This window comes from Vidua chalybeata, chromosome 4 (assembly GCF_026979565.1).
Source record: "Vidua chalybeata isolate OUT-0048 chromosome 4, bVidCha1 merged haplotype, whole genome shotgun sequence".
NCBI classification, from domain to species: domain Eukaryota; kingdom Metazoa; phylum Chordata; class Aves; order Passeriformes; family Viduidae; genus Vidua; species Vidua chalybeata.
The window spans coordinates 1848906-1873507 of NC_071533.1; the positions used below are offsets into that span (position 1 = coordinate 1848906).

General features: G+C 48.5%; 1 protein-coding gene across 4 annotated transcripts in view; it reads right to left on the reverse strand.

Annotated features, from left to right (window-relative positions):
* The window catches only part of SHROOM3 (shroom family member 3), a 115591-nt gene that overhangs the window by 30754 nt on the left and 60235 nt on the right, over positions 1–24602 (reverse strand). Inside the window, exon 1 of one of the 4 annotated variants that reach the window (XM_053940238.1) lies at positions 4760–4835. The exons of the other annotated variants lie outside the window; for them this stretch is intronic. The gene's annotated coding sequence lies outside the window, so the exon portion shown is untranslated. Of the gene's footprint in view, positions 1–4759; positions 4836–24602 lie in introns of those variants that run through there. 4 annotated transcript variants of the gene reach the window in all.

The following is a 24602-nucleotide window of genomic DNA, read 5'->3' on the forward strand; positions in this document are numbered from 1 at the left end:
GCAGCTTCACCTCTGGCTATCCTCATCCCACAGGCAAGCTCTCAGCAGCTGCCGAGCCGGAATTACGTCTCCTTGGGAATGCAAACGCGGCAGTGCCCCGTCTATCTCCCGGCAAAGAGCAAAGCCTCCTGTCTCCTCCGTGCTCTCAGGGAGAGGGATGCAGAGCGAGGGAGACACCACACTCATCCCAGGCACCGACCTTGGCTGTGGCCGTCCTGCTTGGCAGATCCTCCCACTCTGCCTGAAGTGAAAAGACTGGGGATTGCTTACGTATTTCTTATTTTGTGACCTCCTGCGGCTGGTCCAGAAATAGCCTGTAATCCACATCTCTGTCACGCTCCCAGAATCTCCTTGAGCTGCACTGGAAGTGCCCCATGTGTCAGAGCACAAAGGCCCAGGTACTCTCCTGGTAGCAGGAAGGCCTGCACAGGTTTGTTTCTCTGCTCACAGGACCCCCGAGCCACACCAAGACCAGGAGGAAACGCGTGGACAAAACTTATCATGAAAAACAATTTATAAATTGCACCGAAACCTCTCGCACTAATGACCTGTAAAACCTTTGCCAGAAAAAGTCTCAGTCCTTGGGTAAAAGCTCTAGCTTGTGACTTAAGACATTCACCTGAGATTGGAAACAGCCAGGTTTAACTCCACAGTCTTAATTAGGCACATGAGGAATTCAAGGCTGGTTCATGACTCCAAAACACAACAGGCTCCACCTGTGTAACTCCTGGAAGCACAATTTCATCATAAGCAGAGCAAGTTTGAAATCTCAGTAAGGCTCACTGAGCACATGAATCTTGGGACTAAATTAGGCATTCTTCCCCGAGATCTGCAGCAAGGTCCAAATTCTCAAGTAGAAACAATAGTATCCATGTCTAGGATTCAGATGGGTCAGTAAAGCTCAGGGAAAAAAAAAAAAAGCCACGCAACCCAAACCCATTCACAGTGCTGCTGGCTGCTGCTTCTAAGAAACAGGACTACTTAATGCACATTTTCTGTACACATCCCAGGCACATCCACTCTGATATCTGGTAAGACAGGATTACTAGAGCTGATCTTTGTGCCATAAGCCAATCCCGAAAAGGGAAAAGAATTTTCCCAGGAACAGTGCAGAGGGGCTTGTGCTTTTCTACTTGCACAGGCCATTGCTTGAAGGCAAATTAAAGAAAGCACAGGATGGTGAATTTTAGATGGATACATCCTCCCATTCAGGCACCCATAACTTTCAGTCTTATGGCTCCTACATGGAGATTCTAAGCACGCAGAATTTCAGGGCAAAGCAACAGAGGCTGAGAAGTCACCTGGAATTAATCCAGACTCACAGCTTTCCTTCTTGGAGGGCTCTTCACTCAGGCAACTCCAACTTAAACAACCTCAATGAGCGTTGACCTTCAGGTCCACTGAGAAAAATGTCTGGAGAAAGCAGACCACTTTTTCCCTGTGCAACACTGTCTAGTCCTACTTGTCCAGCATTTTTCTGGCTTCCCCTTTTCTCTGGGAGTGGATGGGTTTTAGTTGACCTGACCTCAATCCCACAATCTGGCCGTGCTGTGTTTGCACAGCCTCACACAAACCAGCTGCTCCCGCGCCGTACCTGTTTGCAAGCAGAGAGCTGAAAGGAGCCCTGGCATTCATTTGGGTTCCTCACTTCACTGGCCAAGAGATCTTTGAGAAAATGAACTCCTCCTTTGTCTGGGAGAGAGCCCTAATCCCCGTTTTGCCCTGGAGGATTACTGGGTACTTAGAAAGGCACTCACATGCACATTTTTGGTTTGTGCCAGCTGCATTTAGGCCCACAATATGCAGCGTTCCCTTTGGTCTTTAGCTTTGACAATAAGCATTCCACTGCACCCAGACCTCGACCCAGAGACTGCCACCCTTTCACAGGCACCCTAAATCCACGCTTTCTCAACTGGGGGCCTTCCCTGCTTTGCATGAGCAGTTGGCCCTCGGAGGCAGCTGGGCACGAAGCCCCGAAGCCCGCAGTCCTTTCTTGTGCTGCCCAGCCGGCTTGGAGCACACAACTCCCTGCAGAGCCCTGCCAAAACGACCTGGATCCTGGCTGGAAGGAAGAACCTGTGGGCTCAGGATTTAGCTTTTATCCCTAGTGAATTCCTGGCTTTTTGTATTAGTGGTGTACGGTTAGACTATCACAGCTTGCTGTTTGTGCCTCATTACCACCCAGATAGCTTGTTCCCAAAGTGTGCTCTGTGCAGCTCTGGCCCACATCTTCCTGGGACTGTGGCTTCATTCCCTTAAGTTCTAATCTGGGATCAAGTTCAGTGGAAGCAAATGACTCTAAAGCAGTACTGACTTGAGCAGCATTTTGCCTGCTCAGGGGAGACCTCACCTTCTCAGGAGGAGACAATTGAGAGGTGAGAACTGTCCTGGTCTGTCAAAAAAGTGGTGTGTGGTGCATCCTGCACCCCAGCCTCTACCTGCATGCAAAATGCTTTCCTGCACCTTGTGCTCAGGGAGCTTTAACCCTCTCAAAAACAGATCTACCTACTTATTGTGTCAAGAAGGCAGTAAAACCACAAAAAAATGGCAGTTTCATTCTTTTCTACCCCACAACTAACAGGACTATCCTATAAACTTGCTCTTGACCATTACCGAGCATCTCCTGAGGTTTTTCAGAGATGCCTTTGGGGACACTGCAGGATCAGCTTGGGGAATCAGAACATCCCCTCTCCTCACGGGCTGTTCAGGACCTGGAAGCTGTGAGGAACAATCCTTCAGAGATGGCCATAAAACAGTGGGATCAGCTCTCTCTGTGCATCAGATCTGTCAGGCAGAGGTGCCTGAGAGGAAGATGATGCACAGCAGTGCTCAGGCAAGCTGGAGGGCCTTTAACACACCAGTCCCTGTAAGGGCCACAGCCACCACATGCAGGTAAATCAGCAGCCTGACAGCTTCTGGGGTATCCCCACACTGAATCGTGTGGATCTAAAGTCCTTCTGATAAATGATAACATTTAACGTCTCTTACATTACACACACCAAGCACAAGCTGGCTCTAAAGGATAAGCGTAAGTGGAACAAAAAATGCAACTGCAGCTCCTACAAAGAAAAGCAGCCACAAGGAGGAAGGAAAAGTCAAACTCATATAATGTAATATAAGCATTAGTTTCCATTTTAGGATTTGGGAATTAAAACGATTCCATAGGAAAAGCCCACAAGCCCTCCATGCTGAAGGAATAGTTATGTTCACAGCAAGAGATGCAATCAGCAGAAGGTATTTCCCCACAATTACTCTTTTTACACTCACTCTTCAGAACAGCAATGTTTTCCAGCTATAAAAAGGCCATACTGGGGGGGGGGGGTGTCTGAATGTCAGGCAAGACATGCCCCACTTGGGACCTGGCCACAGGGTGCAGACCTGAGACCTGAAAGGCAAGCCCAGCCTTCACTGGGACACTTTTCTGCCAGCTTGGAGCTGGGACCAGGCTTCATCTGCTGGTGCAGCTCCTAATATGTTCCATGCAAACCAAACAAGGTCAGTTCAGCCCAACAATTTAAATGGTTTAAAGCTAAAGATTAAGGGAGTGCTTACAGGAACTGTTCCAGTGGCAGATGGATGAGGTCCCTGGCACTATGAGCAAGTGGGGAATTAATCTCTTCTGCCAGCACAGCTGGATCTCTCTTCCTCACCTGCACTGGCGACACCTTGCACTTTAAGGAACACACCCTGAAATTTTAGCCCAGTAGCTCTCCTAGGGAAATAGAGATGTTGCCAAAGTGCTGCAGCAGTGGCTCAGCTGTGTTTTGAAAACTGGTCTCAGTGATTTATACTAATGGGAGTGACAATCTGAGCATCTCTTCAGAGGGGGCAGAAGAAAGCCTCATACTCACATTTGTCACTGGCACAGTGGACATTCAGTGCCAAGGACTCAGGTCTGCAGCAGCTGAGCTGTCTCTCAGCCCTCTCTAACCTGATTATCTGCAGTGCTTCCTGGTATTCCAGATTTTAATTGCAGTTACCGGATGGGTGGAGTGTACAGGTTTAAATCACCTTTGAAAGTATAGCAATACCTAATCCCCAGAATATGATCTTTTCATCCCACACGCCAACCTCTTCCTGGACAAATTCCTCAACACCTTACTCAACACAGCATTCCATTTACTTCCTGGGGATTTCAGCAGGAGATTTGCCCAAGTAAGAAGTGATGACAGATTGAGTAAGGAGATGAGGACTTGGCCAGCTCAGTGAGAGAGACCAAGGCAAGTGACAGAAATGCTGGCTGCTAAGCTAATAAATACCTGTTTGTCACTCCAAATATTTTTAGCATCTGCCAGTCTGGCAGAGGTGAGCCTGGAAAAGGATGAGGGCTGCAACCATGACAAAGAACGTGAGATGATGGAGGAACCCTTGGCCCCTCTCACTTGGTCCTCTGCCTTTGTGCATCCCCACTGTTCTCTCATAAAGCTCCCAAAAGGGTCAAGTGGCCTTCCTGACTCCGCTCCCCTGCAGCAGGGAGCTATTTTAGCAGCATTAGGAGTCATCTGCCACCCTTCTGCTGAGGAGATACCACGAGCATCTTTCCTGTACACAGCCCTTGGTGTGGGACGTCTTCCATGTGCCCTGCGAGCAGGAAAACTCTTCCCCATCACCCTGTCTACTGGGTTTTGATCTGGTGATCCTGAGTCTAGACCCAAATAATTCCTTGGGCTCGAAGCAGGATCTGAGGCTGGCTCTTGGGATGTTCTCTGCAAGTGCTGCAGGGCTGGATGAGCACCTGCAGAGGCTGTAGGAATCTCACCTGGATGAGGTTGAGGCTTCTCCAGTGATGCTGCCCTCCAGTACCACTGAGGTGAAGCACTCCCAGCAAGAGTCGAGAGAAATTCCACTACAGCTTAGCATATGGCTTCAACTTCCAGAGAAAAGTCTCAGATCCTCCTGAGTTTCCAGGAGTATGAAGGTACTGCTCTGTAGATACAAACCCTTTCACAGTTCTTGGGAAACCCAAGAAAACCCCACTTAGCCTAAATGTCTAACAGCTTTTAATGGGACTTTCCTCACTTCAGACACGTTTCAAAAATCTACCCAAACCACTCTGAAACAGCATGAGCTGCATTTCCTTGGAGTGTACGCCACCAAGCACATAAAGGAAGCAGCGAGAAGAGTGCCCACAGCACTGCCAAGTGGCAGCCTGACCTGAGGCCCTCACAGCAGTTACAGGTTAACAAGACATCAAAAACTCTTCTTCCCCAGTGGCAACACCCTCTCAAAGGAAGGGACATGCAGCGATTTGGAGTCACAGCCTGGGAATCTCTGCATACCAACAGGCAAAGGGGAGCAATACATATCCCCACTCCCAGCCTCTCCTCGTACGCAGCACACGCGGCAACCACCCTCATTACCAACACCCCTCCCAAAATGGAACCTTGGTGGAGCCAGGCCCAAACACAAATTGAGTCACAAGTGCCAAACTCCTTCGGAGAGAAAGCAGCAAGCCCAAATCCTATTAAGCAGCCATCAGTGTCAATATTTATTCCTCAAAAACCAGAGACAAGTGGCCTAATAAACAGTGTCAGGCTGAGTCTGGTGAGATGGAAGAGGAAAGGAATAGACAGACTCGGGGAAAGGACATGACATTAATCAGCATCACCCCTGCAAACCTTTGACAGAAACAAGATAGTAAACTCCCTAGCCACTTCGAAACTAAGCTCCCTTTTTGCTTCAACAGTGATAGCCCCCAGTTCCCAGCCTGGAGGTTTAGCATCCTTCACAACAGAGCCACTGGGCCCCATAAAACCTTTCCCTTTCAATCCACCTCTCAACACACCTCTCTCTGGCCTGGCTTAACCACTCCTTCCCCAACACAGAGCAGATCCGTCCCGAGGTCTGGTCCTCAGGGAATTAAGCACTCTAGCCAGCATGGAGTGAGTGGGTTCCCAGGCAAACAATGTCTGCACAGGAAGACAAACAAATCAAACCATGATTTCACAAGGCAAACTCCTTGGCTGCAAGAGTCACTTCAAATATCCCAGCTTCTCCTTCTCCCTGCAGATCATTCCTGCCCCTGGGGACAGGAATGTATATGCCATTTACTTCTGCCTAGCCTGGATGGGAAAACACAGTATTGGACAAACCCACTCCAATCTTGATATGCCCATCAGGGCTGTAGCTGAGTTTTTAGAGCTATGCCTTACTATAGCACATATTTGCTCCCATCTACCCCGGGAAATTTAAGCTGCCACAGCTTGACGAGGATGCAGCCATCGTGCACGGGGGCCCTGTCCCCACTATAACTGTACTGGCCACCAGTTATCATCACGTACTTTGCTTAAATTAGGCTGAAATGGAGTCTGTCTCCAGCCCGGAGCCCGCCTGTAACTGCAAAGGAATCTGTGTCCTCCTGCAGCACACCAGACGGGATCAGGTCGTTGCTGGAGAGCACTTGGCCTGCCTATTTTTATTGTCTCCCTGAATACTTTTCTTCAACATTGTTCTGAGTTGCTGAAAGAATAGTAAAGATGAGATTTTTTTTTTTTTTTAAATAACAGACAGGCTGACAGGAACCGTGTCCTTTTAACTTTTGGATGCTTCTCAAATCTCTGCCCTTGTTGCCAGGCTGCTGAAGGCATTTTGAAGGCACAACATGATGAAATCTAATCAGGGTGAAGTGGGCTGGTTTCATTTCCATCAAATTCCTCTTTCAAAGGCATAAATTTACCCTTCTGATCCCAACCTCTAGAACTGAGCCAATACAGCAGTTACTGCTACATGAAAAACCCACCCAATCCCCTTCCCTCGCCAACAACTGATTACTGCCATTCCTCATGCTTCTTTAAAGCCAAGGACACTGCCGCTAATTCGAGCCCTGGTGCAACTCGAATGTAAAGGATTAGGGAAGTGCCTCTCATCTGAACAGAGGCAAGCATGCAGCAATGCAGCACACCAAGGGTAGCCAAGGTTTTCATTCCAGTTAAACTTGGGAGCAACCTCCTAAATCGTGGTTTTGGACACATGGGTTTTCTTTTCCGCTGACTTGAGCACCTGAGTAGTGTGCACCTTGAGATACTGAGTAGTGTGGCTACAGCCTGATCCTGCTGACCACGAGCCATGCTCTACTCCCACACCCATTAAACTCCAGCAGCTTGCCAGTGCCAGCCACAGTCACTCTGGGCCTGAACAAATGTTAGCCAAGTGGGAATCACACAGGGCATTATAAAACAGCCTGTTTGATGTCATATCCTCCTGATTTATTTACTTACACTGCTGCTGGGGTGAAGAAGCCTGGGGATGGGATGGACCAGGCCCCACCATGCCAGCTGCTCTGCAAACACCAAGTGAAGGATGGCTGCTCACCCAGAGGGCCAACCTTTAAAGCAGGGTCCACCCTAACTAAACAAATGCAGAAAGGATGTTTTCCCCATCACCTCTCTTCCCTCAGCAGCCTTCCCAAGTTCACCAGCTCACCAATGCCAGCTGCATCCTCCTGCAAGAGCCCAGCTTTTCTCCCATTGCTGCCAAGACCTGGGATACTCTGTAGAGGGAGAAGGGCTCTACATCACCCTGCTTTTATTCTCATTTAAAAAATCTGTTCAGGCCTACTGAACACAGGGGTATTTGTGGAGGCCCCTGGCTGCTGCAGAACCATCTCCCAGAGGCAGGGCTCCCACGTGCCACAGCAGCAGCCCTCTCTGCAGAGCAATGCCAAATAGGCTGCAGCTGGCCTTGTATGTCTTTATTGCCTTTTGAGCAATGTTTTATAGTTAAACCTCTGACCTGCTGACCTCTGGAAGATAAGCCTCTGTGATTATTAAATGAACTTTTCCTTAAAATTTACAGTAATCCTGATTTCAGTCAAACTGAACTTCCCTCTTCGATTAAAGAGCCAGAGGTGCCAAGCACCATTTAATGTGGGCCAACAAACTCTCAATCCTCTAAATCCCCATATTATGGACATGCAGAGCACCCCTCCCTCTCCCAGTTGTAGGCTGGCCTGGACTTCACCTCTCTTACTCAAAGGAGTTTTAGGGCATTTATTTTTCCCTACTGTGGTTTCTGCTGGTGTTGAGGAAAATCTGGACAAGCGCCTTGCAGGAGCAGAGTCAGGCCCCCACGGCTGAGCAAACACAGTGAGCTGCTGAGCCTCACCCCTCTGCTGAATGAGCTAAAGGGGGCTCTGGCTGGGACGAGAAATTAACGTGTTTCAATGGGTCCTGCTGGTGGCACCCAACTGAATTTAAGGCTGGGGTTTTTAGGCAGAAGAACATACAGAGGTCAGAGTTTAAAAGGCATTACAGCAGGGATTGAGAAAAGCAGACCTTTGGACCTTGTGGACAGAAGAAGTAGGGGACAAAGCTGGAGTGAAGGCAAATGAGGTCTGTGGGACACATTCCTCCCAAATTTACAAAGAAAAATGCTGGCTAACAGTGTCCCATTTGAATACAATTATTTTCTTAGCCATTTTAAGGAATCTGTGGGTCATTCCAACTAGGTGATGAAACTTCTCAGCTTCTGTCCCAGTATCTCGTTGCAAGGTGCCTGCCAGCAGAACTCCCTGCAGGAATACTACACTGCTTACTAAAACATGTAACACAGTGAGAGAGCACACGAAACCTCCCGCTGCTGTGATACCCGGCAACTGCTTCCAGAGAAAGAGCTGTAAAGGAACCCTCAAGCCTCGCAGCTCTTGCCCAGCTGCAGCCCGAGAGCGCATAATGCAGTCCCGGACGTATCCGTGCACTCACAGCACAACGACGGCGTTTCACTCCCACCCGGAGAACCCCTCCGAGCAATGAGTTTCACACGCGGACAGGGTGGAGGGCGGCACGGCGGGGTCTCATCCTACACCACCTCCCTCCCCGCCTGCTTCTTCCCAGCATCCAGAGGTCCCGAGAACACCGAACGAGAATACAGCAGTTGGATGGGGAGGGGGCGGGCGCCCTTCCCCGAGAGACTCCGCCGGTGCCGGGCGGGCTGCGGGGCTGCCGCCTTTTGTTAGCCCGCCCTGTCCGGCCTTTAGAGAAGGAGCGCGCCTGCCCCGCACCCCAGGCAGCCCCCTAACGCCGGGTCTCGTCCACCCCGCCGCCTCCAGCACTCCACTCCCCGCGCATCCCTGCTCCCCGCGCACTCATTCCCGTTCTCCGCGCGTCCATCTCCCCGCTGCCCGCGCAGCTCCCGCAGCGGTCGCACTCACCGTGCCCCGGGGCGCGGACGGCTCCGCGCTCACACTCGCACCGGGCGAGGGCGCCGGAGCCCGGCGGCGCCTCCGGCCGCCCCCGGCAGGTGCCGCGGCGGGCAGCCCGCCCCCAGCACCGCCCCGCACCGGGGGAGCCCCCCCGGCACGGCGGCTGCAGCCCGGAGCCCCCCGCAAGCTGCCCCATCCCGCCACCGCCCGGCCGCCGCATCTCCATCCCCGCACCACCAGCGCGAACTCCGCCTGAGCTCCCGGCCGGGCGCGGACCTCAGAGACCTGCGCTCCCTCCAAAGCCCTGCAGCTCTTCCCCTGTCCCTGCAAAAGTCCAGTCGCACCTTCCCATTAATCAGAGGCTGTTGCGGGTGCTTCCGCCTGCCCGCTGATGTCCTGCCTCGGGAGCGAGTGTCACGGACCACAGCAAAGCCACGTTACTCCTGTGGTGGCTTTAACAGCGTCTGCTGTCACCTGCTAGGTTCGTTTCATACAGGACATTTAACCAGCAAATGAGCTGTATTAAATTAATTTTAAAACTACACGCAGCTGAACTGTTGTGGCTCACAAAGGAAGACGACAGGCAGAGACAAGATCAATAAACCCTTTCCATTTCTCGTATTGTAGTGAAAAACTACAGAAAACCCTTCACACCACACAATGATTTCTGTTACATACGGGAAGGAGTTCAAGTTTCAAGTAAGAATTTGTACTTCTGCTTTTGGCTGGCAGGAAACAAGCACAGTGCTATTACAGAGCCAAGCTGGTTTGTGCCTGTGGAAGTCTCACTGGCTGAGGACTGCAGGATTTCATTTTTCCTTTCCCAGTGGTGACAGATTTTGCAGATGAAATTAAATCAGTTTCTGCTTTCCCACCCTGCCACTTGCCATCCTCCTTCCTGCCCTTTAGATGCCAAACACCTGCCTCTCCCTTTCTGCTCTGTACCCTCCTGTTTTTTAATCTGGGAGCTGTTTCCTCTCAAGGGATAGCTCCACGTTCACCGGGTTTTTTGGATTTGCACATGGATGCAAAAATACAGCGCCTGCTCCTGTAACAACCCCTGAACTCAAACTCCTCTGCAAGCTGCTGGCAGCACCAGGTGCAGAACGAGGATGGCAAGTGGGGGAATGTGAAGGAAAGAAAACACCTTTTGAACCCAGAGAGGTGACTGAAGGAGATGCTGGAAAAGTTGCTCTTCACAATGGGTCTGGTCAATAAGGGATCTTTTATCCAGGAATATCCAAACATCACCCGAAAATATCCCTGTTTTATATAGAAAGAGACTGATATTTTTTAGAGTGAGAGAAAAGGATGTGATCTTATTGTGAGCAGGAAAGAATCCCACTCCCAAAATGCTCTTCACAGGAGGCACTGGCCTCCCTGAAGCCATTTGTTCACCCACTGTTAAGCTATCACAACATGTTATATAGATAATTTTACTTCTGTTTATATGTAACTTAATTCTGACTTAGCTTAAAATGGTTTCTCTTGGTCTCATTTGAAGTAAAATACTGAACAGGTCCATCTGTGTCAGGTGAAATTATGCTTAGCCAGTGCTATTTTTCATGTTGATGTCTCTCTCCCTACCTGCACACTCATAATCAGCAGCCCAAAATATTTAATACTTCACCAGCTGCAGAAATCATAGTGATAAACCAGCGTGGGAGATGCAGAAAAAAACCCAGAGGTGAGGTTACAAAGGCAGTGAGCATTACTTCTGAGTCCTAATGATGAAACCCATAATGAGGTGGCACCTCTCTCAGCAGATTAAGGGCCATTTCCTGTTTTTTTTTTTTCACTTGTGCTTCCTAGGGAGGATATTTTGTCTGTATAAAACCTGGGGTGCTGTCACACACCTGTCTTGCCGTGGCTTTGAGCTCTCACACCCGGATTTCCACCAGGGACAACAACAGACCCCTCCTGTGCACGTGTCTAAGGGGATGCGTCATCAGGATGGGTTAATAATTTCAACAGCTCCAGATCACTGCCTTGTGACACAAAAGGGCAGGTTTGGGAAGCAGGATTAAACAGCCTGGGAATAAGGATGACTCAGGTGGTGCCTGCCTTCCTGTCCCCTTTCACAGCAAGAGGCCCATTCTGATCCAAGCCGAGCACACCCATCACCCAGCTCAAGAGCCGATGTCTGTAGCCACCAGACAGGGTGACCCTGCTGCCAGCAGAGCCCCTCTGTGCAGATGTCACCCACTGGAGGCATGGCTTTTGCCATCACCTCTCCCAAAGGCATGATTTCTCCCCTCCCTGACTGGAAAGCTACACGAAACACTGTATATTCCCACACCAGCATGTGCAGTGTATGTCACCTGCTCAGGATCATTCCATTAGGACCCAGAAGGACCCATGATCATTTGCTCCATGAAATGACTCCAGATGGTTTTATTGGTATTTTAAACACATTAAGTGTACTTTGCATCTTGGCCAACCATTTGGCAAGATACCGAGTGGCAAACAGGGTCACAGACGTTACCAGGCAATGAAACAAAGTCCGGGTTTGGGATGTGATCATAAAAACCCATGAACGCTTGTCCTTCTGTGATAAAAACAACAACAAAAACATTACCACCTGTAGCATAAACCTGAGGCTCTCCATAACCTTGGACTATTTACTGAGGCATGATAGCACTTAGGATAGCACAGGAACTCGCCCTGAGGCAGAGGACAGGCAGCTAATTCAAGTGGGAATTCACTGGGAGGGATCACAACAAGCACATACTGCTGACAAAACGAAACCTTCCGCACAATGCGAAACCTTCCGCACAATCCGTGCTGCCCTGGAGCACCGAGCACGGCCTCCCTTCCAGACTGATGGGGCGTGGGTCCAAACACCCACACGGTGGAGCTGAGCTGCTGCAGGGAGCTCTGGCTGATGGCAGCCACATCTCAGAGGTGCTCAGTGTCCACAACTCACCTCCTGCCAGTTTCCTGGCTGGAATGCCTCACTGGTCCTACACAGCTACACCCATCCCTGTCACACCTTGGCCTTTGTGCAATTCCCTCCTGATCCTGCTTCAAGAGAAAAGCAGTTGCTCGCTGTTCAGGTGGAGCAGCCCCAGATGGTACGTCCTGTATGGGGGCAGCACAGCTCAGCTCCCACTGAATTACCTCCAGAACTTTTTCCACCAGTTCAGCCTACATGCCCTTCAGTGCTTATTCTGGAAAGAAAAGCCAGACCATACAAAAAAAAAAAAAAAAGAATGTCTGTAACTAAGTCACCTCCACCGGGTGACTCTTATGACACCAGTATCAAATATCATATCCTGCAAGGGGTAAGAACCAGAGGGCTGGTTTAATTTTTTTTTTTTCCCCCAGGATTTTGGTTTCTTACTTGGTGTTTTCTTCTGATAGCAGTTTAATCCTATCTAAGCACAAGAGCAGAGGTCATATAATCTCCCTCAACAATCATGGGTCTTTGTAAGTTTTCCTCTGTCCTGCTGGTGTTCTCACTGCCTTGAAAATGGCCGTCCTTGTACTTATGGAACACCTGAAGAAAACAGAGCTGGACCCTGCAGTGCCCGTGGATTCCCGACCTGTGTCTCCCAGTTGCAGCAAGTTGCATTGGAAGCAGAAAGAATTGTGGCAGAGACAGATATGACTTGGTGTCAGGAAGGTCCAGTGAAGCCCTTGCCCATCTTCCTGCCCTTTCCCACCTGGATCAAAAGCATGCAGGTAGTTTCACTTCAGCTCCCACTTCACAGCCAACAGTCAGTGTACACACTGCTGCCATCAGCTCCAGAGCCTGCCAGCTGGGCTGCAACAGGGACAGAGAGCCTAAAAACTCTGTGTACACACCACCATGATGGGCACTGCCTTTGTTTGCCTTTGGGAGTAGGTGAAGACGCCCTACGATTATGCACAACCACATCCCATCCCTTCCCAGAGATGAATATCCCTGGTGTGGGGAACCAGAAGACTCAAGCATTCATCCAGGAGTCCTTTCTCTTTTGCTTTTTTTTCTAGTCACCATAAAACCCCTCCAGTGTTCCTGCTCTCCAGCTGCCCAACTCCCTGGCAGCTGATGCCTGGTACTGCCATGCCCAGTGAACAGTGTACTCCTGGGGGCATGGGATAACCAAGGAAGCTTCCCTCTTCCCATTAAAATAAAGCTATGAGGGGGAGGAGCACCACATGCCCACAGTGCTGGCTCTGGAAGAGTGGCTCTGGATCCCTGTGCTCCCCCTCATGCCACACTTCCCTGCTTTCCCAGACTCTTTGTTTCTGGCCACATGAGCTGCTGGACACAGGGCTGGGATATGGCTGGGTCACAGAGATGGAGAAAAGCTCTTATTTGAAGGGTGAAACAGCCCCAAAGGAGCCTGTCCTGTGGCTGTTCCTCGTGCCCCTGGCTTGCTGGGCACTGCAGATGCCAGGCTGCAGCACAGTAGGGCCCTTCCTGCATTTGCTCAGGCAGCTGGTGTGAAACGCGAGACTCTGGTCACGTCTGCTGGGGGAGGAAGGGAAGGCGTGGGATGCACAGAGGAAATTGGGTTTTGACATAAAGCATGGGCTGCATTGAAGAAGGATGATTTCCTTTGAGGAGGGTTTGCAGTGCTGACCTACCCACAGACCATGAAGAGTGAGAGCACAGAGGGGCTGGAGCCAGGGCCATCAATCAGGGGGGAACAGAACTCCCAGGGAGGCTCCGGTTTTCCAAAACGTGCCCAGTCGCCTTTTGGTTTGGAAAACTTGAACCATGAGCTGTTCAGAGCCAGGACTCTTTGAATCCAAGCCTCTAAAGCTGGGAGAAGTTTAGAGAAACTCCCTGTCTTGGCTCATCTCCAAGTCAAATTAACTCCTGGAAGGTGAGGAGGTGTTCAGATAAATATCAAATCGCTCTCTAATGGGTCAAGGCCATTTTTTCCAGTGAACAAAAAGGATTTTTATTGGATCTGTCTTACACTGCATAGCTCAGACTGAACTTAAGATAGCTGTGAAAAAAATTAAGAAATGAGGAAGTCCAAATCCTGCAGCAACGGTTAAAACACATTATTAAATTTCCTCATGAAGACTTCACCCAAATAAACCCAATGAAAAATCAGTTTAAGATTGAACTGAGTCTGGATGCAAGAGGTTTCTACGGAAGTTCACTGTTATGAGGAAATTCTAAGGGGAATTTGGAAATAAATTACAAATTCACAACTCAGGGAAGTGCATTTCTAATGTTTTTACTCAACTATCCTGTCCTCTGCACTGAAACCTTCAAGACTATGCCCCTAAGTTTTCCCTCGGTTCTTGGCACCGCAGTCACTGTGAGCACCCCTCTGTGTGTGGAGATATTCCTAAGAGAGAAACACATCATGATAATAGCATAAAGAGGAAATAGTAGAAGGCTTCTTAAACAGTCCAAGGAGAGGAAAATTGCAGAAAATAGATGTGAATCCACTTTTCCTCCAACATTCCAGGGAGGTGAAAGGAAGGCAGACAGAACAACAGTTTTCTCTGGCATCGAAAAAAATCCTCTTTTCCTTCTGAGCTACTGACAAAAAGATTTAGGGAAAAGAAGAGGAAAAAAGGACATTTGTACAGTGAAGAAAAAAGGGAGAAGGCTTTGAAGACCTAATTAAAAGACTGTCCCAAGTCACTTCAGTTCAGCTGCATCACAAAAGTCTAACAGAGATCCATGGGACCACAACAACCTGCCCAAGAGAATAAGACACTGTAAACAAAACCAGTCACTCCAAAAACCCACCCCCCTTCCAAATCCAGGGGGCTGGGAAGGGGAGGAGGCTGCAGCTGAGGGCCTGTTTTCCTGCTCACTAATAAATTTAGTTTACAGAACCTTTTGTGAGTCCTTTTTAAGGTTGTTTGTTGATTAAAGCGGCAAACAACAAACTTAGCCTTAATTTATGCTTCTTTAAACATTTCAAGCTTGGGGGGGTGCTTTTTATAGGAGTTAATGAGGCAGAATAGGTTCTTTAAGGGGAAGATATTTTCTCACCAAATTAAAACCTGTATTGAAAATAAAATAATGAGATGAAGGTGGCTTTTCTTTCAGAAGTAAATAAATCTTGGAGTAGGAAACTTCTCACGCACTTGGAACTGTCCTTATCGGAGAGATCTGAGAACAGCAGGTTCACAAGATGTTCTCACTCTCCTTTTTTTTTTTAATTTATTTTGCCTTCCTCCTTTCATGTAAACAGTAATAAAGCATTACTTGCTCTAAATGTGCAAACAGTTCCAGCATGTGAGAGCAAGGAAACACTGGGAGCCATTCTCCTTTGCCACAGCAAAGCCACGAAAGCCCCAGGCAGGGACTTGGCCCCACCATAACCCAGGCAGGGTAGAGAAATGGGCCACATTGTGCCACCTCAGACACCTGGGCAAGTCTTAGAGTAGCTCCAAGCAAGATCCCAGGTCAGGCTGAATTTTCCAAATTAAAGCTAGCCTCAAATCTACTGCATTTTGGCAATCTGGTGAAGCACCACAAGGAAGATCAAGTACCCGAGAGGGCAGTGCTGGAAGCTACTGTGACACCAGTAATCGGATGTCATTAACTGGGGACAAACAGGCACAACAAGGTCCCGGTGTGATAGGAGAGCATCAGCCCTGGTTCCTCTCGGAAATGGGGAAGAAAGCCTCCCTTTCACAGCAGCTCCAAGCACACTCGAGAAGATAACCCTGTTTGTCTTCACCGGAAAGGCCGACTGAGCGCCGGCCTGGCAGGGACAAACCGGTCGGTGCAGCCTCTGGACATGCAACTGCACTTTGGGGGCATTCTGGGTTTCACTGAAGTGACAGTATTTTCTCTGGAAAGAAGCCCACCTTTTTGGCTTATTCCTTACCAAAAGGAATTCGGATGTTTGTGGTGTTTTGTTGAATTATCTCCTACTGTATGGGTAAGAACAGGGCTAAGCCCGCTCTGGAGTGCAAATACAGCGTTTTCCCTTCCATCTTTGGAAATCTGCAGACAAGGCAGCCACGAGCAGTTTGTAACTCCCCCCAGGATGCTGGGAGCTTTGCAGGAAGGCTGTGCTTACCCTCCTGCTGCCGGCAGGCTGACCAGGGCTAGGTAAGTCCAGTGCACCTGTGGGAAGCCGTGGCAAAGCCGGTGCCTTATGCGATGGAGCAACAGCTCAGCTCAAATTTCAAAGCAGCTGTAAGACTCAGCACCATGACAGGAGGGTATGAATGGGGCTGTTTTCATATCTGCCATGCAAATGTCTGTTAGCACAGCAACGTTATCCGTTGTTATCCGCAAACGGAGGGATTTTATCCGCCGGCCTCCCTCTCTGATCATGGAAAATGTATGCACAGGATAGCCAAAGGAACTTGAGCTGGCAGCCAGCCACTCCCCGTGAAACCGCATACTGCAGGAATGAGAAAAGGAGCTCAACAGGCACCAAAAAGTCAACACCCAGGGGAATTCCAGCGTTTGGTAACGGCTTGGGAAGATCGGGCTCTGCAAACCCAAGTGCTGTGTGGAGCTAACCTGCAAAGCAGCTGTGAGAGAGAGATCAGCCAGAAAATGATTGAGAGATAAAAAAAAAAGAAATTATGCGCTTTTCTCTCAGTTCATGAAAACATACCAACAGTGCCCTGGAATTAGCTGCAGACATGCAGCTATAGAGAGGCATGGAAGCACTTCACAGGGAGGAGGGAAAACAAGGAATGCATCAACAAATCTTCACAGAGGAGTCCCCAAAGGCAGGCAGGGAGGAGAGACAGTCTCCAAAGGGAGACTTCTGGCTGGACTGAGGTGTCATTGTCTGAAATATCAAGAAGAAACATTTTCAAGCTGTGAGCCAGCCAAAGACAAGCAATGGCATATGAAGGTAAAGTAGAGAGACTCTAAAGGCAAAAATCATAAACTGGATGAAAGCATCTCCAGCATGCTGGAGCCTGGAGGGATAGGAGGCGAAGCTTCCTCATGAACTTCCCCTCCTCTCTGTTGTGCACATATCTACAAAGGGCAGTCTGAAATTCCCCAGTACACTGAGCATCAGCTGGGAATGTTTCATGGGCTCTCCCACTGGAAATGAAACTCTAAATAAAGGGAAAATCCCTCTTAGGTACTCTGAACATGATGCCTGCTCCAAAGCTGCCGAATGGAATGGAAAACCTTTTGCTGAGCACCTGTAGCTCCCCTCAGTTATTATTGCTCTGCACAGCACTTAGAATTTAATTTCTAATTAAGAGCCATGAAGCAGACTCCAGATCAGATGGTATCAATCAGCATTTCCTCTGTCTCTGGTGGTTCTGGAAGGGAAAATCCTTGTGCTGCCTATGCAAGTCCCAGGTGTCCCAGTCACAGGGAGGAGCTGCACCTGGCTGCAGACATAACCCCCCAGAGCTGTGCTGGGCTGTGGAGCAACAAAATTGGGCCAGTGCACTCGGAGCTCAATCCTCCTCACAGGGACTCCCTGCCAGGTCAAGGCATTGGAACTTGGAGTGGGATTGTAACTACAGCTGGTCAAAAATTTACTGCAGACGCTGGTTCTGTTCAATGAAATACCTGCAGGAAACATCCACTGACTCACTCACATGGTTAAAAATAAATTGAACTGTTTTCAAGTTTTTTTAGACAACCCTCTGGCTGTCAGTTCCTCCCCCACAACCTCTAATGATTTTCTTCTTTTTCTAAGCCCTCTTGTCTTCAAGAAAAGATGCAGTTTTAAAATAGAACAGGCATTTATTGTAGCAATTTACATTTTAGACATTATCGTGAATGAATAAGCTGAAGCAAATTTGCTCTAACTTGTCCCTACCTAGGTTGGTTCTGCAGTGCTAACAGTTATTCAGAGAATTCAGCATTTTATAATCTCTCAGACACACTCTGGTCCAGCCCTCCACCTTGAGTAAATACATGGTATGTGTAAAGGACTTTGGATTCACCTAATAAGCCAATGGATGTCACTGTTGCTCTACACAAACCAAAATGGGAATGCAAAGAAAGATGATTAAAGCAAAATAAAGTTACAGGAGAGAGTTCTCTGACCTGGTCTGTGTTGGTTACATTGGGAAATTCCTTCAGGGGCTTCCTAAGTGCATGTCCAAGGTATCCCACTGAAACCACAGAGATAAGGTCAGGCTAACAGCTGGGTGTAAAAAAGGAGGGCTTCAGGAAGGTTCCTAAGCTGTTTAACCCCTTCAGTTGCAGCCTCCCCTGAAACCTCAGCAGCAAGAGGCATTTGTTGATGAGTTTCCTGGGAAGGACCCACCCTTGTGCAGCAGGATGCTCCAGGCTGGGACAAAGTAGGTCACCAAGAGGCTCTTCAGCCATGGCCAGAGCTGCAGCTGCCACATTTCTAGGTCAGTGCTCACTCCTGCTTTAATGGGTTGATAAAGGTTTAAGAAACAAGTGGAGGTTTTGCTTGCATTCCTGTGTGCCAAGCAGCAGCTCAACATCTCATGAGAGCTGCTGTCACTTGAGAATCGCTGTTGCAGTGAGGGATGGTTTACACTGAATTACTGATAGAGCTCAGGGAAAACAGGAGAGAAAGGCAGGGTCACCAGAGCACAGAAAATGTGGCCCAAAAGTAGAGATAAAAGTTTTGAATGCAGTGAGGGGAAATGAAGAAAAATGCTTCAAAAGTATGAGGAGTGTGAAGTTTCTGATCCTGGTCTAGTTCTGTCAAACTGTCCTCAGTCAGAGCTGTCCCTCATGTACATGGACTCTGTGAAAAGAACTCAAGCAACTGGAATTTGTTTCCTGGAAGGAAGATTATTATTTGATCAACTGGGAAAGAAAATGCCTGGGGCTGGTCCAAATTTCATTTATTTGGATCTAAAATACACTTGGGATAAGTGTAGTTATTCCAAAGTGCTGGTAAGAAGAATAATTCCATTTCCTGCACATGTTGTTTAGCAAGCAGGAACTATTCAAACCAATAAAGCCAAAACAGGAACCTCAAATGCCAATCATTTAGCAGTGGAACAGAACCACTGGACCACACCGCTCCCGCCAAGAGAGGAACTCGGTCTGAGACATTGTCAAGGTGCTGATCAAAGAAATTCATTTGCTATCCTTTGAGATCCCTCAGGAACATCTCCGAGGCCAGTCTCAGAACAAGCTGAGCTCGTTGAAGTCTCTCCTAAGAGCCAGCAGCCTGTGAGCTGCCTAATTGGCACCAGGCAGGAAGGAGGCTGTAGTAAAGCCTGTGTCAGGCACAGCTGTAGTTACTGGTAGTTACTGTTTGTGCCTGCTGCGAGGACAGCCACGCTCCGTCTGCTCTGCCCTGTCATTAGTCCTCAAAGAGACACCTCACCAACACCTTCCTGCAATGACAGCTGCACCTACCACATGTGTAAAGGCACACTTACACTAACCTTTGTTTTTTTAACTTCCAAAACCTGCAGACTAAATGTTTAGGTGCCTGAACTCCCTTGTACAGTTGGATAAAGTTTTGCCTCCCCTGTAGGAATAAAGTCACTATCTGCAAGTTAACTGGTCTCCAAACCCTTTCTGCCTGCTTCCACGCAACAGTTCCATCCATGTCTAGAAGAGGTTTTGCAATGGCGCTTTTGGAACTGGCCGTTTCCCACCTGGTATCCAGCCTCATGGTCCGACAGCTGTGGCAGAGGGAAAAGCCCAGGGAGCCACTCCATATCATAACTCTGATGCTGTGATACCATGACGTTGCTCACCCTGTGCTGACGTCAATTAAACCCTTGTTAACTTCCAGCACTAAAACAAATTCTGGTTTATTTACATTGGAAGAGGCCAAGTCGAGGAATTTGCACTTCACGTTTATCGAGTAAATAGCAAAAGAAAAACACTTGACTCTCCAAGTGGTACAGAATGACATAACCCAGAGCTGAGTAAAACAGGTAAAAATTAAAATTGACATCTAAATAAAAATGCCTCAATATAAGTATGTCTGAACTAAAGCTCACAATAATTTCCTTGGGATTGTCATTGATAGTAAGTACTGTTAAAAAGCCAAGTCAGCTATATCTTAATTCCCAGATATTTGGTCTGCAAGGAAAGTAATCACTTGAACAGTGATGCTTTCAGGAATTGCACAGTAATTCAAGACTACGTGACAAGAGAACTCTGAAAGAGGCATCATTTAATGGCTGAAAACAAGCCCGTGCCCTCAATCTGTTCTAAAGGAAAGAGGCCACCCTGCCAAAACCCCGGAGCAATTTGCACTAAGTATGGTGCCACTGGCAGGCACAGTGCCCTGGCAGAAAAGGAAGGCGTCCTGCAATTTCATAAGGTCAAGATTAAATTATAAGATACTCTGTTGCTATAAAATAAGGCTGCTGCACACCTGGTATCATTAGGCCCTAACTCCTAATGGGTGAAAATCCTCAGTGCCACCACAGTTAATTATGCACCCATGCAAAGGCAAAGAAGTTGTTTTCTAGAATTAGATCAAAAGGATTGAAAACTCAGAGTTAGGTCTGAAAAACAGATCTCTCTGCAGTCTTTTGTACTTCAACTAACTCCTGAATCTCACCCCCACCCCTGGACAAACGCACCAGCAGAAAAGGAGCAAATACCATGCACTTGATAGGGATGGTGGCCAAGCACACAAAGGCAGGACTCGTCGAGCAACACAGTGCCACCTGTGATTAACCTCCCAGGTGATAGGATGCTGTTCTGATCAGCTTGTCAGCATCTGAACATCAGAAAGACACATTCTCACAATACGGAGCGCACACAGAACACAACACAAAGCAGCCAGCAGAGCAGCCCGCTGACAGCAGCATGCCCAGGCTGGGGCAGGCTGGCACTGCCTCACAGCTGAATGCCATCTCCTGTGCCCAGCGGGTTGTGTCAGCACAACAGATCCAGCTGTGCTCACCATACAGGCTCACGTCTAAAAGAACAAGCAAACGGCACCAGAGAGAACGAGAGGTGACAGCAAAGTGCAGCGTCCCAGCTCACCGAGTCTCCGAGCGTCCCATGCCTCACCAAAGCAGGCGGACAAAACAAGCAGCAGTGCATTGCTCTCCACTGCCACCAAAGGGAGCTGAAGTTTTCCCGACAGGTGAGGAAGCAGAAGGCCCCGGTGGGGCGGGCAGTGCCGCAGCGATGTCCCTGATGCCGCGGAGCCGGGTACGCACCGTTGGGATGCGCTCCAGAGGGCCAGGAGCTTCTTGAGGGCGTGCAGGTGAGCCTGCATGGGGAGCGCTGCCGGGAGCCCGCGGCCAGCCTGCAGCAGCAGCGCTGCAGCTGCTGCCGGCCAGGGGAAGGCAGCGCATGGGGAGCCAGGCCAGGGGCAGGGAGGGAAGCAGCCAGCCCCTTAAAAGCTCACCCTTTTAACAGGCAGGCTGCATTAATGACAGAGCTGCGCTCGCCAGCAGCCAGCCAGCCAGCCATGGCTTTGGAGTAATTGCCCTTGCTGCAGGCACCGAGCTGATGAGACAAGAGCGCAGCAGAGCCAGGTGACTAAACCAGGGCAGCAACAGCAGAAGGAATGCAGGAAGGAGAAGGTGCCTTCTTGTTGCCCCCCAGAAAAGCACTGCCATCTCTCAGAAGCTAAGACAGGACCCTGTGTTTTAGTAATCCTGAGTTCTCCAAGCTCAAACACACCAGCTTGCACAAAGGATTGATGGCTTAGCCCAGCCTCATCCGACACTTTTTCCAGAGCCTAAAATGATCTTAGAACTGTAAAAGCTCCTATTCCAGTGTCACAGTGGAGTCACAGCTCCTTGGGAAATGATAACAAAAGGAAGCCAAGGCAATGCCAGTGGTTGTCCCTTCATTCCTGGTTTCGGTCAGCTCCCTGTGTGATCCCCAACACCCATGAAGAGAGCTCAGAAACAAATTTTATTGCCAGTTTCACAACCACACCTAGGGATTCTCTCAGCCCAGCCCTTACATCAGGACCCTGGTTGGGTAACAGCCTGATCTCTCCTGGCTCAGACACTGCCTCTTCAGACACTGCCTGTCCTCCTCCAGCAATGAGAACCAGTCCTGGGAAAGTCCTGTGCTTCCTGGTATGGAGTGATACTGCAGGGCTGACTGGGGAAAAGCTGGTGTCACACGTATCCCTCTCCTCCTCCTCTGCTGCTGCTTCTCCTCTGCCCCAGGGGGAAAGGGATGAAAAAGAAGCAGTAGGATGACATTAGTAAGGAAACGCCAGAAGAAATGAGAGAAACCACAAAGAAACACAGAGAAAGGCAGACAAGGGAATCCTTAGAGAAAAGGTCACCTAACAGAATCACACAGGATAACCTTTCTGTGCATATTTGGTGCCATCCTATCAAATTAACCACTAATTGTCTCATAGAGGGTACATTAAAACATTGATTAAAAGGTTTTCATACCTTATTATATTCTGAAGGATAATGCCTCAGTTAGGCATATCTTGTGCCCGTCCACATGAAGTTAAATAAGGGCATTTCCGATCCCGGAAGAAGCAGGAATTACTTGACCTATCATACGGACAGTGAAGCTGAACCACTGATGAATTTATAGATAAAGATCTTTAAAAAGCAGGTGCCTAAATTCACGGACTGAGTTTCCAAAGCACAGAGCAGTTTGCAGCCCCCACTGACTTCAAAGAGCCCATCTTGGACATTCACACAGTTTTGGAAAAGCAGGAAAAAAGATAAGGATCGCTTTTGATGAAAAGCTTGTGAGTCAAGGTTGGGATGAAACTCAGGGTTAAGCAAAATGAAGGCACATCCCAGGCTCAGCTCCACTGCCCTGGTACAGTGTGTGTCTGCTAAATTTATGGTTATTTTCCCATCCCCATGCAAGGAGGCTGTGTCTCCTCGCTGTATCAGTAACAGGAAATCAGGGCACCTCCAGCTTCGTTAACCATGTGCTGAAATCCAGCATGCTTTCTTTACAGGGTACACATACAGCAGGGCAGTACTCCCTCTTTGATCTTCAACCTGCTCCCTCCAGGATCACTTTGCATGTTGAACTCCTCCACATGTCCCAGAGAAGGTGTCACCATAAAACAGGAAGACCAGAAACAAGGAAAGTACAAATAATCCCACTCCCAAACCAATATATTCACTCCACATCTCTAATTACAGACAGCCAGGACAGATCTATAAGCCTGGTGCTGGAGACAGGAATGTTTTTAATTACATGTGGTCCCTAGACTGCCAGGTAGCCAGCTGCTCTCTCAAATTAGCCTGGTATGGGTTCCCCCTCCTCCCTGGATACATCTCCAGAGCTGCTAATGCTGAAAGCAGCTACAGCCTGGATTAAAATCCATGTGGATGCCAACCAGGACCTTGTTAATACTTCACAAGATGGTTTGCTGGATAGGTTCTCAATATTGTTGAAGAGAAATTAACATCCTTATAATACAACTTTTCACTCAGTCAGCCTACATGCAAAGTAGTTTAATCAGATGCAAAACTGTATTTTCTCTTCCCTTCTAACATTCCACCTCCTTCCACCAGCAGCACAGTAAAATTCCCATTCTTTGAAGGCAATATGATTTCTGGAAAGAGGGCATGAAAGCACCTCAGCATTCATCACTTCTAAGAGACAACACAGGGAAGCACTTAGGTTAGCCTGAAGTGCATGCCCACGGGCCTTGCTTAAAGCAGGCCTGGGATTCCTTATGCAAGTGTTCATCCATAACTGGTGTTGAATTAGAGCCCTGTCTGTTAATCTGGCACAATATTAGCTATGACCTTCCTGTTTCCTCATGGCACAGATGCTGCAGAATGACCTTCAGCCATGCTGGCAGGAGCTGCCAATGTGCTGGGAAGGTTCAGGAAAGGCCAAGTTAGTGTGTATGATGGGTGTCTGACTGCTAAATGATCCTGTTCCTAATCTTTCATGCTTCTAAGAGGAAATGAAATTTCAAACTAAAAAGTAAATGCTTTTTTTTTTTGAGCAGAAAATGATGATTATTTTCAGGAGGAAAGCCAGTGTCACCCAGCCCCTGCCATGGATCTGGGAATTGACACCACAGCGTCCTGTGCAGGTTGCTCAGATACTGGGTTTGGCCAGGCAACACCCCTCAGGATGGAAATGGTGTTGGGCTTTTTTATTAAAGCTTGGACATGTGACTGGATATTTCCCAAGTTCAAACCTGAAGCTTTTTAATTTCTGCCAGAAGTGATGCTGGTCTTGTGAGCTGGGCTAGGAGCAGAGATGCAGCAAGTCATCACCACCAGAAATGTAGTAAAAACTAAATAAATTGACTGAGAGTATTTGGCATGGCCTAGGTCTCTCTTTGCAAAGGCCAGACACTCAAGGTTTTATTATGCCCTGCATATAGTGGATCAAGGGGAAGACAGTAATTTCCCATGTGCTTGAGAGTAAATGAGAACAGAATCAGACTCCACAGTAATTGAGAACTGGTAGTGAACTTGCTCTGTAAGTCTCTCTAAACCTCAAGCCACTCATCATGCAGACGGTATTAATTTTAAGGGGATAACTAATGCAGAGCAAGGAAAAAAAAATCCCACAGTCAACCCACAACATTCCAGAGCTATTTACTGTGTGGGGTTTTTTGTCATTTGATAGTTTTTTTAACAGTTTTAAACACTGTCCTCTTGATTCATGAGTTTGGTCTCCAGTGAA